Here is a 12,040-nt window from a genome sequence, read left to right on the forward strand (position 1 = left end):
TGATGGGAGAGGCCAGCTCCCACTTGAGCACAGACTCCACGCTACACCTCCTCCAGCTTTGTCTCACTTGGACTGCAGCAGCAGGCAAGCCTGCTTGAGGCCTGGTCCTCGCTACAAACGAGGCTACGATGTTGCCTCACCGTCTGTCCCACCACCAAACAAGGGGAACAGGCCTGCGCCATCTCACATTATTGATGTCCAACAGCACCTCACAATTGCAAGAGAAACATCCTGGGCCATCGCTCACAATTACACTGCATGCTGCTTTCGTGCACCAGCTCCGAAGTCTTCGAGTGGCAGGCAGCAGCACAGCCTGCACCCATGTCAGCTCCTGTGAACATTCTCCAGCCCATCTGCCAGCCTCTCCTTCAGCTGGCCGAGCCTTTGACATCCCAGGTGGAGCTCTAAACAACAAACAGATCACTGATGCGATGGACCTACTGTACCCATTGTTCTTGGAATCCAGTATAGTCTTACGATCATAAAAAAAAAGACATTTTAAAAAGAAAATGCACCTTTGCTAGGCCCCCAAGAGGCCGCTGCATTCGAATGTGCCACCATCTTACCAGAAGAAGCCAGAATTGAACTCTGAACTCCAGAATGACCCCAGCTGTCATGGCATCGCCCTAACTGCTATGCTGTCATGGTCTCAGGTCTTTCAGGCTCTACCATTTCAAAGAAAAAAGACCCAAGTTTGTCCAACCTGTCCTTATAGCACATGCCCTCTAATCTAATTTTGATCAGGAACCAGTCTTCAGTTCTTAATGTAAATGGCTAGCAATAATCAGACTGAAGTTAACAGGACAACTTTGCAAACAAGCAGCACTGACTATAGAGCACAGACTGCTGGTCCGCAGCACAGGCACTGGCTGCACAAGAGATAAGGTTTACAATGTGAATTGATCGTGAGATGTTCTGGTTTCCATCAGTCAAATGTAAGACAATGGGGTTATGTTAATTGATCCGCATCAAACCTGGTAATTACATCTAAACTATTTGCGTCATTGTGATAGAGATCAAGAACCATTCCAGATCAGACTCATTTTCTCACTTAGCACATCAAGCACGGTCAGAGGTACTATGATCAATCAATTTTTGGGATATTTGTGTACATATTGTCAACCCTCACTGCATTAATTTTGGGTGTCTGGGATCTCTGTCCCAAGAAGCCTTAAGACCATTCTTTGTCCTTGCAAAGGTATCGTAAAAAAAAAATAAATCACATGCAGATGATGTCTTTTGGTAGCAGCATGGCATAAGTATTAGAAAGTATTGGGGATTGTGAGGAATAACAAGGAGAATAACAGAAAGTTAGGGTGACAGAAAAAAGAACTAGAATTCTTTCCTCAATCTTCAGTTTCTGCAACGGATGACTCATTTGTCTGCAATTCATTGATATATTCATGCCTGATTTATTATCCCCCCTCAATCCTATTCACTTACCTTCCCCCCATAGCCATTGACACCCTTACTAATCAGAATCTTTCAACCACCACTTTAAGTATATCCAGTGACTTGACCTCCACAGGAGTCTTTGGAAATAAATTCCTTAGATTCACCATCCCCTTGCTGAAAAGATTCCTCCTCATCTCTGTTCTCAAGGGAAGTTCTTTTATTCTGAGACTCTGCTTTTCAGTCCTTCACTTTCCACCGGAAATAACCTCTCCACATTCACTTTCAATAGATCCTCTCATCCTCTGAAATGCCAGAAATTAAACACTCCTCATACTTAACCCTTTTATGTCTCCTCATGAAGTCTGGTGGCAGAGTATAAGTTTACCTTAAAGCCACGTCCTCTTGTATTGAACAGTGGTGCCCTGCGGAAGAGGCGCTGGCTATCCACTCTATCTATTCCTCTTATTATCTTGTATACCTCTATCATGTCTCCTCACATCCTCCTCCTCTCCAAAGAGTAAAGCCCTAGCTCCCTTATTCTCTGATCATAATGCATACTCCCTCAACCAGGCAGCATCCTGGTAAATCTCCTCTGTACCCTTTCCAATGCTTCCACATCCTTCCTATAGTGAGGCGACCAGAACTGGGCACAGTACTCCAAGTGTGGCCTAACCAGAGTTTTATAGAGCTGCATCATTACCTTGTGATTCTTAAACTCTATCCCTCAACTTTTAAAAGCTAACACGCCATAAGCTTTCTTAACTACCCTAACTACCTGTGAGGCAACTTTCAGGGATCTGTGGACATGTACCCCGAGATCCCTCTGCTCCCCCACACTACCAAGTATCCTGCCATTTACTTTGTACTCTGCCTTGGAGTTTGTCCTTCCAAAGTGTACCACCTCACGCTTCTCCGGGTTGAACTCCATCTGCTACTTATCAGCCCACTTCTGCATCCTGCAGGATGAGGCTTTTCTGTTCAAAACTACCCTGAAGAGAGCTAAATCTTCAAATAGTGTGGGACATGTTTATTGAAGGATTATTGAAACATAATGTGTACAGAAAGATGAAATGGATGCTAGTTCCTGTTGCTAAGTTACTAATAAGCCAAATGTTACAATGGATATGCTGTCTCTCTGGCGAAAAAGATATAGATGTAAAATTGTAGGACTACTAACTCTGCAAAGACAGACTGCCTATTTTACAATTGTTATATATTCCAGAGATCAGAGCTCTAATCTCAGCTTTCTCCCAGGCATTTTGATCCAGCGACTACTGCAGGTGTGTGAAAGGAATGTGCTTGATAGATTAAATAATCTCTTGATATTTCATATTTATTTATGCTCCTGTTGAATCAATAATACTGAGTGAACTGCCGGATCAACTTGACAGCTGTATACTTTGATATTATACTTCATATTAATATTAACAGCTTTCATCTTTCATGCTTCAGAATACAGATAGAATCATGGGCCATCCAATAGACAGGGGGACTGTAGTTGATCTTCAGAAGGTTTGTTTTCTGCAGCTGATTATGGTTTTAGTATTTTCCTACCAGATGAAACTATTTTTTCACAAATGTCCTTTGAACCCACAACGAAACATTGATTAAATAATTCAAATTTCATTATGGAAAGTCCTTGCTGTCTCAAAATGCAGACATTGGTAAAGAATAATAGAACATGAAGAGAATATAGAAATAGATTAATTATCATAAAAACTGAGTGCCCAGACATTGCAATTCCACTCCCCGTTCCCATTCCAATTTGTCGGTCCATTGGCTCCTTTACTGCCGTGATGAGGACACTCATAGGTGGAGGAGCAACACCTCACGTTCCATCTGGGTAGCCTCCAGCTTGACAGTATAAACTCGATTTCTCTTACTTCTGATAATTTCTCCTCCAAACTGCGCCCCCCGCCCCCATCCCCTCGCTCTTCTCTCTTTTTCCATTCACAATTCAGGCTGCTCTCTTTCCACTTCTCTTCTCCTCACACACCCAATACCTCCATCTGGTGCTCCTCTTCCTTCCCTTTTTTCCCCATGGTCCAGTCTGCAGTCCTCTCAGATTCCTTCTTCTTCAGAACTTTATCTTTTCCACCTATCAACTTTTAGCACTTCATAGCCCCCCCCCCTCCCACAAGCTTATCTTCCCCTTACCTGGCTTCACCCATCTCCTGCCAGTTTGCACACCTTCCCCTCCTCCCACCTTCCTATTCTGGCTTCTTCCCCTTTCCTTTCCGGTCCTGATGAAGGGTTTCAACCCAAAACATCGACTGTTCAATCCCCTCCATAGATGTTGCCTGTCATGCATTTTGTGTGTCTTGCTCTGGATTTCCAGCAATAGCGGAATATTTTGGTTTATGAGATAATTATTCTTTTTTCTGGCATTCCTCTTATTATTTCTCCTAAAGTCAATTCAGTTCAGTTACTGATAATTCTGCCAGAGTTGGGAAAAAGTCAATTTGTGAAAAAGCATGAATCAGCATCTGGATGCAGTAATATACAATTGTGAAAACAAAACACTCAAAGGTGAAAACTTTATGAAGCCTCAGACAAGCATGAGTGAAGATTACTAACGAAAGGACTGCTGAGTGATATAGAAGCAATCAATGCTGAGATTTTCTGAAGCCACAAGGTATAGAACCATAGAACCATAGAAACTACAGCACAGAAACAGGCCCGTTCGCCCTTCTTGGCTGTGCCGAACCATTTTCTGCCTAGTCCCACTGACCTGCACACGGACCATATCCCTCCATACACCTCCCATCCATGTATCTGTCCAATTTATTCTTAAATGTTAAAAAAGAACCCGCATTTACCACCTCGTCTGGCAGCTCATTCCATACTCCCACCACTCTCTTTGTGAAGAAGCCCCTACTAATGTTCCCTTTAAACTTTTCCCCCCTCACCCTTAACCCATGTCCTCTGGTTTTTTTCTCCCCTTGCCTCAGTGGAAAAAGCCTGCTTGCATTCACTCTATCTATATCCATCATAATTTTATATACCTCTATCAAATCTCGTCTCATTCTTCTACGCTCCAGGGAATAAAATCCCAACCTATTCAACCTTCCTCTGTAACTGAGTTTCTCAAGTCCCGGCAACATCCTTGTAAACCTTCTCTGCACTCTTTCAACCTTATTTATATCCTTCCTGTAATTTGGTGACCAAAACTGAACACAATACTCCAGATTCGGCCTCACCAATACCTTATACAACCTCATCATAACATTCCAGCTCTTATACTCAATACTACGATTAATAAAGGCCAATGCACCAAAAGCTCTCTTTACGACCCTATCTACCTGTGACGACACTTTTAGGGAATTTTGTATCTGTATTCCCAGATCCCTCTGTTCCACTGCACTCCTCAGTGCCTTACCATTAACCCTGTATGTTCTACCTTGGTTTATCCTTCCAACGTGCAATACCTCACACTTGTCAGTATTAAACTCCATCTGCCATTTTTCAGCCCATTTTTCCAGCTGGTCCAAGTCCCTCTGCAGGCTCTGAAAACCTTCCTCACTGTCTACTACACCTCCAATCTTTGTATCATCAGCAAACTTGCTGATCCAATTTACCACATTATCATCCAGATCATTGATATAGATGACAAATAACAATGGACCCAGCACTGATCCCTGTGGCACACCACTAGTCACAGGCCTCCACTCAGAGAAGCAATTTTCTACCACCACTCTCTGGCTTCTTCCATCGAGCCAATGTCCAATCCAATTTACCACCTCACCATGCATACCTAGCGACTGAATTTCCCTAACTAACCTCCCATGCGGGACCTTGTCAAAGGCCTTACTGAAATCCATGTAGACAATATCCACTGCCTTCCCTTCATCCACTTTCCTGGTAACATCCTCGAAAAACTCCAACGGATTGGTCAAACATGACCTACCACGCACAAAGCCATGTTGACTCTCCCTAATAAGCCCCTGTCTATCCAAATGCTTGTAGATTCTGTCTCTTAGTACTCCCTCCAATAACTTACCTACTACTGACGTTAAACTCACCGGCCTATAATTTCCCGGATTACTTTTCAATCCTTTTTTAAACAACGGAACAACATGAGCCACTCTCCAATCCTCCGGCACTTCACCCATAGACAGCGACATTTTAAGTATTTCTGCCAGGGCCCCCGCAATTTCAACACAAGTCTCCTTCAAGGTCCGAGGGAACACCCTGTCAGGTCCCGGGGATTTATCCACTTTAATTTTCCTCAAGACAGCAAGCACCTCCTCCTTTTCAATCTGCACAGTTGCCATGGTCTCACTACTTGATTCCCTCAATTCCATAGATTTCATGCCAGCTTCCTTAATAAATACAGACGCAAAAAACCTATTTAAGATCTCCCCCATTTCCTTTGGTTCTGCACAAAGCCGACCACTCTGATCTTCAAGAGGATCAATTTTATCCCTTACAATCCTTTTGCTCTTAATATACTTGTAAAAGTTCTTTGGATTATCCTTCACTTTGACTGCCAAGGCAACCTCATGTCTTCTTTTTGCCCTCCTGATTTCTTTCTTAAGTATTTTCTTGCACTTCTTATACTCCTCAAGCACCTGATTTACCCCGTTTCCTATACATTTCATACAACTCCCTCTTCTTCTTTATCAGAGTTGCAATATCCCTTGAGAACCAATGTTCCTTATTCCTATTCAATTTGCCTTTAATTCTGACAGGAACATACAAACTCTGCACTCTCAAAATTTCCCCTTTGAAGGCTTCCCACCTACCAATCACATCTTTGCCAGAGAATAACCTGTCCCAATCCACGCTTTTTAGATCCTTTCTCATTTCTTCAAATTTGGCCTTCTTCCAGTTCAGAACCTCAACCCTAAGACCAGATCTGTCCTTGTCCATGATCAAATTGAAACTAATGGCGTTATGATCACTGGAACCAATGGCGTTATGATATTGGCGTTATGATATACTGGGAAACACAAGTTATTTTGTGCTGGCTGCAAAGGTCAAGGCTATAAAGACGTGGGCTCTACCTTCATAAGACCATGAGACATAGGAGCAGAATTAGGTCACTTGGCACATCAAGTATCTTCAACATTCTATCATAGCTGATTTATTATCTCTCTCGACCCAATTCTCTTGCCTTCTCCCTGTAATCTTTGATGCCTTTGTTAATCAAGAACCTTCAACCTCCACTTCAAATGCACCCAATGACTTGGCCTTCTCAGCTGTCTGTAAGAATGAATTCCACAGATTCACCACCCTTTGTCTAAAGAAGTTCCTCCTCATCTCTGTTCCAAAGGGAAGTCCTTGTATTCAGAGGCTGTGCCCTCTCAGAATCAGAATCAGGTTTACTATCACTGGCATGTGTCCTGATCCTAGATTCCCCACTTTGCCATATCACTGCTATCTAAACCTTTCAATATGCAATAGCTTTCAATGAGATTTCCCCTTTATCCTTCTAAACTTCTGTAAGAACAGACCCAGAGCCATCAAACTCTCCTCATACATCAACCACTCCATTCATGAAATCATTCCTGTGAACCTCCTCCAGATCCTCTTCAATGCCAGCATATCCTTTCTTAGATTTTGGGGCCCAAACATACTCACTTCAGCATTAGTACTGTCACAGAGAAGTTATCCACAGAGGATGAGTAACTGGAGAAATTCAAAGGATCATTTGAAACTGTACATGTAATTAGCAGTGTGACTCAACAGCCATAAAAAAGTCACCACTGTCAGCCACGCTTCATGGTTTGAAACTGCCTTACCATGAACTCTGACATTATTCAGATAATTAAAACTCTGCATCACTGTGAATTCAACCACAAATATATTAATAAGAATCAACCACTGAAAACAGAGACAGATAAACACTATAAGACAAGATACAGGTGCAGAATTAGGCCATTTTGCCCATCGAGTCTGCTCCACCATTTCATCATGGCTGATCATTTTCCCTCCTAGCCCCCAATCTCCTGCCTTTCCCCAACCCCCACATCCCTTGACACCTTGACCAATCCAGAATTTTATCACCCTCTGCTTTAAATACACATAAATACTTGGCCTCTACAGCCACCTGTGGCAACAAATTCCACTGATTGACACTCTCAGGATAAAGAGAGTAAAGTAACATGATAGAGGTGAACAAAGTCAGAGACTTTTTCCCAGGGCAGAATGGCTAATATGAGGGGCATAATTTTAAGGTGATTGGAGGAAACTAAGAGGAATATAAAACGTAGTTTTTTTTTTACACAGCGAGCGGTGGGTGCATAGAACACACTCCCAAAAGTGGTGGGAGAGGCAGATACAATAGGGACATTTATGGCACTCTTAGATATTCACATGGGTGTTAGAAAAAATGGAGGGTTAGATTGATCTTAGAGTAGCGCAACATTGTAGATCGAAGTGCGGTAATGTTCTACATTTGTTTTACACACAGTAGCAACTTCATTGAGTAATTATGGTATTTCTGCTGGGCTCTGGTATCATTGTAAAGTACGGCACAGAAATAGGCCATACCGAACTATTTAAACTGCCTACTTCCATCAATTGCGCCAGGACCATAGCCTTCCGTAACCCCATCCACATACCTATTCAAACTTCTCTTAGACTTTGAAATCGAACTTGCATACACAAGTTGCACTGACAGCTCATTCCACACTCACACATCCCTTTGAGTGAAAAAGTTTCCCCTCATGTTCCCCTTAAACTTTTCACCTTTCATTTCTAACCCATGACCTCTTTGTGGGAAAAGCCTGCTTGCATTTACCCTATCTATCCCCCTCAGAACTTAGTATACATCTGTTAAATCACCTCTCACGCTCCGATAAAGTCCTATCTTTGTAGTCTTCTGCCACTGTAGCTCACTGGCTTAAAGACTGTCGTGTTGTGCATTTAGAGATACATCTCTGCACTGTTGTAACATGTGGTCATTTGAGTCACGCTCGCCTTCCTGTCAGCTTGAACCAGTCTGGCCATTCTCCTCTGACCTCCCTCATTACCAATACATTTTCCACAGAACTGCCACTCCCTGGATTTTTTTTTTTCCCTTTTTGCACCATTCTCTGTAAACTCGAGACTGCTGTGTGCAAAAATTCCAGGACAGCAGCAGTTTCTGAGATACTCAAACCACCTCATCTGGTACTTACAATCATTTCACGGCCAAAGTCACTTAGATCACAGTTCTTCCCCAGTCTGATGCTTGGTCTGAACAACTGAATTTCTTGACCATGTCTGCATGCTTTTGTGCTTTGAATTGCTGCCACATGATTGGCTGATAAGATATTTGCATTAATGAGCAGATGAGCAAGTTTACCTGATAAAGTGGTTGCTCTATTAAAGTCGCCAGTGAGATCTAAAACTGGACACATGTTTATTAAGTACAGTACTGTGCAAAATTCTAAGGAAATCTAGCTATTTATATGTACCTAAGATTTTTGCACAGCACTGTTGTATCTTTACGTATGGTATTGTGTGAGTTTTGGTCTCCAAATTTGAGGAAGGACATTCTTGCTATTGAGGGAGTGCAGCGTAGGTTCACAAGGTTAATTCCCAGGATGGCGGGACTATCATATATTGAAAGATTGGAGCGACTGGGTTTGTATACACTGGAGTTTAGAAGGATGAGAGGGGAGCTGATTGAAACATATAAGATTATTAAGGGATTGGACACGCTGGAGGCAGGAAGCATGTTCCCGCTGATGGGTGAGTCCAGAACCAGAGGACACAGTTTAAGAATAAGGGGTAGGCCATTTAGAATGGAGTTGAGGAAAAACTTTTTCACCCAGAAGGCAGGAACTGGATACTGATTGTGGATAATCAGCCATGATCACAGTGAATGGCGTTGCTGGCTCGAAGGGCCAAATGGCCTACTCCTGCACCTATTGTCTATTGTCAGAGAGTGGTGGCTATGTGGAATGCTCTGCCCCAGAAGGCAGTGGAGACCAAGTCCCTGGATGTTCTCAAGAGATGGATAGAGCTCTTAAAGATAGCAGAATCAAAGGTTATGGGGATAAGGCAGGAACTGGATACTGATTGTGGATGATCAGCCATGATCACAGTGAATAGCGGTGCTGGCTCAAAGGGCCAAATGGCCTACTCCTGCACCTATTGTCTATTGTACTGCTGGCAGAAAAAAAATTATGACATATGTGAGTAATAGTAAACCTGATTCTGATATGGGTCTCTATCGTGGGCTAAGAGTGGAAAGGGGGCAGGGAGAGGGGAATCATGGGAAGCACCAGAGAGACATTCTGTATTGATCAATAAACTGATAATTTGCAATCAAATGACCTTGTCACGTGTCTCAGGGCTGAGTGTGTCTGCACTGACATCACTCCACTGCCACCTGTTCCACACCCCTTCCTCATAATTCCCAACATCCTCTGCTCCTGCCAGATTTACAAACTAACTCTCTGTTCCATGTAAACAAATACAGTACTGTGCAAATGTCTTAGGCACCCTAGCTACATATCTGTGCCTAAGACTTTTGCACAATATTGTACGTTAACAATAACACAACTCCAATTATCTTTCCCTTGAGTTTTGACTTTACACTATAGTTTGCTTCGCTTTTAAAGTCAACTCAACATCCTTCATCAACCCCACAATCCCAAAGACAAATGAAGTTTGTTTCCTTCAAAAAGCATCTACAAGTGTTGATTGAGGGATAAATATTGATCAGAGCATGAGGAAGGAATTCCTTCTGTGAATTTAAGCTGTTTAGATATTTACTTATATACTTAGATATTTACCTCAATTGGATGAAAAAATTGAAAACCTACAACTTCCCAATATGTTTAGCACTCTCATTAAGAACCACTTTTGTGCTCAAATCTTGGAACTGTTGGTACTGATACTCAAAATGCTAACCTAAGCTCATCAGGTGTAATCCTTACCATCTGCATAACAGTGCATCCAAATTCAGTCATGGCAGCCAACCAATTGATACCATGAAGACCACAGCAAACTGTCAACAAGTGGCACAAACCCTCAAGAACAAGGGAATTTGATCTCTTCAGTCCCATAATGCCTGTTTTCTGATTGACTGGCATGCTTTGCTAGTCTACTAAACTATCCACCCATCTACAAACGTTTGTATATTTTAATCCAGATCATTGATATACATGACAAAGAGTAGAGGTCCTGCAACGATCAACTCACCGTGGATCTCTTACATCTTAATCCTCTGGAACAGCCTTCCATGGGTGACCTTTGAAAACACCTTAGTAAAATCCATGCAGACAACATCCACAGCTCTACCTTCATGAACCATCAGTGTCACACTGACGAAAACTCAAGCCAAGTTAGTAAGGCCTAACTTGCCCCACACAAAACCATATGGGCTCTCCCTAATTAGGCAATTGTCTTCCAGATGCTCATAAATCCTATCACTAAGAATTCTCTCCAGTAGCTTCCCTTCCACTGACTTCAGTCTCACTACTCAATAGTTTCCAGAATTGTTCTTTGTTCCCCTTTTGAATAATGAAACAATATTAGCTACTCACCAGTTCTCTGGGACTTCGCCTGTGGCTTGGGGTCATGAAGATATTGGTCAAAGCCCCAGCAATCACTTCTCTTGTCTCTCCCAATAACCTGGAGTGCATACCATCAGGCTCTGGGGACATATCCAACTGAATGTTCTTTAAGAACATATCTATATGCTCAGCACTGATCTCCCTATACTCCACATTCTTCTTTTTGTTAAATATTGATGTAAAGTACTCATGAAAGAAAACACCCACGTCCTTCATATCCAAGCAAATGTTTCTCCCTTTATCCTCTAGTGGTCCCATACTCTTCCTAGTTAGCTTTCTCCTGATGTATGTATATAATGCCTTGGGAGTCTCTTTAATCCTACTTGCCAAAGACTTTTCATGGTCCCTCCTGGCTTTCCTAATTCCATTCTTGAGTTCTTTTCTCGCTTCTTTATAATCCTCAAGGGCTCTGTTTGATTCCAGCTTCCAAAGCTTTACATAATTTTCCTTTTTCTTCTTGACTAAGTTCATCACCTCTCTCAACATCCCTGGTTCTCTTACCTTGTCATCTTTGTCCTTCCTTCTGACCAGAATGTACCTGTCCTGTACTCTATGCAGATGGTCTTTAAACACCCTCCACTTGTCCAATATATTGTATTTATGATTTGACCCAAAACAGCTGTCCCAATTAACTCTATTTCCCGCCTAATGCTCTCATAACTCGTCTTGCTCCAACTTAACCTGCTCCTGCAAGGTCCGTACTTATCTGTATGTATAGCTATCTTAAACCTTCAGCCACTGTTCACCTACTGAGAGTTCAGCCACCTGACCAGACTCAGCCCCTCCTCTTGCTGGACTATCCACATACTGATTTAAGAAAACCTCCTGGATGCACCTAACAAATCCTGCTCTTGTACTCAGAAGACCTCGTTTATATGAGGGAAGTTGAATTCATCCAAGACAGCAACCCTATTGTTTTACACCTTTCCTTAGTCTGTCTGAATATCTGCTCCTTATTGTCCCAGTGGGTGTTTGGGTGTTGGGGGGTCTGTAGTACAATCTCATCAGAATGACTGCACTTTACTATTTTTGTGTTCTACCCGTATACATTCAGTCGACGAGCCCTCCATTATGTCCCTTCCGAGTGTAGCTATGATATGTTCCTGATTAGTAATGCCTCCCCCCCACCCTTT

General features: G+C 42.5%; 1 protein-coding gene across 1 annotated transcript in view; it reads right to left on the minus strand.

Moving 5' to 3' along the window:
- csmd3b (CUB and Sushi multiple domains 3b) overlaps nt 1-12,040 on the minus strand; it is a 2,345,756-nt gene that overhangs the window by 1,300,001 nt on the left and 1,033,715 nt on the right. The window lies entirely within an intron of this gene.

This window comes from Mobula hypostoma, chromosome 1 (genome assembly GCF_963921235.1).
Source record: "Mobula hypostoma chromosome 1, sMobHyp1.1, whole genome shotgun sequence".
Taxonomy (NCBI): Eukaryota; Metazoa; Chordata; class Chondrichthyes; order Myliobatiformes; family Myliobatidae; genus Mobula; species Mobula hypostoma.